The sequence below is a fragment of the Puma concolor genome, chromosome B1 (assembly GCF_028749965.1).
Source record: "Puma concolor isolate L17-30 chromosome B1, mPumCon1.1.hap2, whole genome shotgun sequence".
NCBI classification, from domain to species: Eukaryota; Metazoa; Chordata; class Mammalia; order Carnivora; family Felidae; genus Puma; species Puma concolor.
In genome coordinates this window covers 170014619-170018410 of record NC_141670.1, presented here as the reverse complement: position 1 = coordinate 170018410, position 3792 = coordinate 170014619, and positions in this window count along the sequence as shown.

Here is a 3792-nt window from a genome sequence, read left to right as displayed (position 1 = left end):
GACATGCAGTCCGTCTGTCCCCTTTTGTCTCCATTTGCCATAATCTTTTATCAAATTTCATTTGATTCAAAACTCAAGAGAGGAAGAGAGAGCTATTTGTTGGAACCCCAGATAGTTATGGAGAAGGCAACACATTTATGAGGAATTACATGTAATCTAGAGAGACAAGGAAGTTTACCAAAGCAGGTGATGCTTGGATGCAAGTTGGCTGGTGAAAGAGAGGAGATGAGTCTGGAACACAGAAGGCCCATCCTCTCCCACTTCTATGTGGGCACTATCTATGGTTCTTTTCATTTCCCCTTATTTATATTGACATATTCTCTTTTTAAACACATTAATTCATTAATGAACAAATAATTAATTTAAACATTTTTAGTCTTCAAGATGTTTAGAAATGTCAAAATAGCCAGGCTTCACCTTAGGGTATATCTGTATTTTTTGTTAGAGGAACGTTTTCGATAAACCTTTTAAATTGTTGCCCGTTTATGGGGTGCCTAGGTGGCTCAGTCAAATGACAGGCTCTTGATTTCGGCTCAGGTTGTGAGCTCGCAGTTTGTGAGTTTGAGCCCCACATCAGGCTCCACCCTGGAGCCTGCTTGGGATTCTCTCTCTCTCCCTCTCTCCCTGCCCCTCTAATACTCTCTCACTCTCTCTCTCTCTCTCTCTCAAAATAAATAAACTTTTAAAATATTAAAAAAAACATTATTGCTCATTTACAAGTTAATTTCCATAATTTATCTATAATATTAGCTATAATTATTGAGTACTTAACAGTCTGTCAGAGACCATGCAAAAACCTCATATATTTGATCTCATTTGATTCTTATAAAACTCAAAAAGAGTTGGTGTTACTATGCACATATTCAGATGAGAAAATTAAGGCATAAGAGGCTAAGTATCTTGTTCCCAGGTCACATAGCTAGTGAGGGACGGAGTTGGCATGGAATCTAACTGCATGATTTAACTCCAGTGGCCATGTTCCTAACAACTATAGCTTATGTATTTAAAAGCTAATGTTATTTCCAAATTTTGTTTTAACTGCTAATTATAACAAAACCATGTGAACAAACTTTAATAGGGTGTCAGCAAGGAAGGAAGCACTTCAGCACATCCAATCCCTTTCACTGGCAAACCATGTCAAGCTATCAGACCCTTCATTGCGGAGCAAAATATGTGGTCTTCATATAGAGAACAATGTATATAGATTCATTAAAACCCAAACAGAATTAGCTTTAATAAAGTACCTCATAATTTTGGAAATATATTTACATGTATGTCAATACACAGTGTGATGCCTAAATCAATATGCTCCTTCCTGAGACTTTCTCATGAACAATTTTTGAACCACAGAGAAACATGCTTTGAATTAATTAAGTTCAATTCAAAAAAATTCACTAATCACTAATAATATGCAAAGTACTGTGCCCAGAACAATAGAGAATACAAATTCTATCTTCAAGGATATCACAATGCCTTATGTTGTGATTTCTTATTGTCATTTTTATTCACCAAAGTAATTTTATTATTTTCTAAGTGAGCTTCCTGTTTTCCTTCTCCTATTTGTTTTGTTGCCCAATATAAATGAGAGATAGCTTCCTTCATAAACCATATTTTTATTGCTTTGCACCAGAGCAAAGAAAAAAGACAGGTGAATAAGAGTTTTCTGTTTCTAACTAAAATTTTGAATAGCACCTAGAACACTGTCATTGTAAAAAATAATTGATTGTGGTGTTGATACCAGCATTTATTTCCTTGGCCCTTTATTTAATGAAAGCATTACAGTGAATGAGAGGCTCTACCCATTCTAAATATCACAAATAGGATGGCGGATATCCCCCTATATTCTGAAGCCTTTCTGAGACATATATAGCTCTCTGTTTCAAATTAACCACACCTGTAAACAATTGATGCACCACATGATCCTCAGAGGCCGACAGTGTAGGAGGAAAGAGGTTAAGAAGAATGAGAGCCTGCTTAGGAAAAATCCCTCCTAGCAGAAAGCAGGATTTTGTGAAAGGTGCCTCTCTTCTAATATCCATCTACCTTTTTACAGAGGCAACTTGTTGTAAGGTTTTGAAAGGCAGACTGGACGTTTGCCTTACACCTCTTGGTATGTCACATTACAATCAAGGTATATGCCCCAAAGACGTTAAATGAAAATCACTTCTTACACTGATTGATTCTGTGCCCTTACTATAACCTCCATCTTCCACATTTCAATCTATATTTATCTGATAAGACATTAATTAAAGATAAAAATACAACTTTTTTAAGGAAAGTGTGCAGAGAATGAGAAATAGAGGAAGAATTGAGAAAGTCTTTTTACCAGTTCAGTGAGTCTAGATTGGAGAGAGAAAAATAAAGAATGGTTTTCTGAATCAGCTTGTCTTTCTGTAATTACAACAATCACTTTCAAGAACTGTCTAGATATTAAAGTAGTAAAACTAAAATCAATCTAATTATCCATAGTGAACCTTCCTTCCATCAATTCCCATTACAGAGGAAACAAAATTGGCCATCACTTACCACCTCAATATTAATGCTGGCTGCAGCCCCACTGAGAGGTACTTAGATGCACACCATTTGTTAGAAATCTGAAAGCGATTCCTTTGACTATTAGCACATGCATAGCCAAAGAAAAGAGATGAGGAGAAATTACTAATTCATTTTTTCTTACAGCAAATAAGCACCGGGCTCATCTCTGGGACTATAACCATGTATAAGATGTTATTTCTTTATTCAAGAAATTCAGAGTCTTGTTGGGGAGACAAACATAGAAATAGAAGATGATGAAACAATGTGGTAAAAGCAACGATAGAGAGATTCACACAATACCGAGAACCAGAAACTAGCCAAGTCAGGATGTTTGTAAAAGATAGGGAGAGGGATGTTAGTTGAGGATACAGGTGAGCTTTTATCTTGGGAGAAGTTGGGAGTGAGGAAGAGAGCATGTCCTCCAGAAAGAAAGGCCTGAATCAAAAGATGGAGGTGAGAAACACTAGGAGGTTAACATGCAACCACAAGCAATTTGTATTCTATAACGTGGTGAGCCAGACAGAGACTGCCAGACAAAGAAGCAATGAGGAGTTGAAGAATATTTTGTGTTTTATTTTAAAGAGATAAATTTTGCCTAATAAGAGATGTGGAGTCAAAATGTTTGCAAGTACTGGAGCTATGTTGTAAGATCTGTGTTCTGGATTGTTCCAATGCTCTTCCAGATCCATTCTCCACCTTCCTCAATTCTGTGCTCTGCCCTGGAGACTAACCAGTATACACTACATGAAGGAGTTCTCCTGACTTCTGATTTCCAAATGGGTTTGGCTAATAGGGAGCCCATTCAGGAGATCAGAGAGGGGGTGGAAGAGAGGATAGGGTATTTATCTTGTATGATCTGAACATACCTTGATTTGGGGTGTCCCTTGGCTACTGAAAGACCTCTGCTCTTTCAAATTAGACAGCATTACCCACTTAATTTTCCCATATACCAGTAATCACTCCCTTACCTCATCTCATGGAGTTTAAAGGTGATCACACTTAGGCCAGATTATTACAGCATCTGTTGTGGTTGTTCCTACAACCAAACCTGTGGAAACTGTCCCTTTGTAAATAAAGTTTCCTTGAATTATCTTAGGAAAATGCCCTTTGTTTCCTATTGGGACCTGTGCTGATACACTTTGCATTTAGATAAGCCAAACTGAAGGCCGTAAAGAAGATGATGGCCCAGCTGAGACAAGGTCAAGGACTAAACTGTATTCATGAAAATTGAGTTAGAGAAGCAGGAAAAATGTTTGA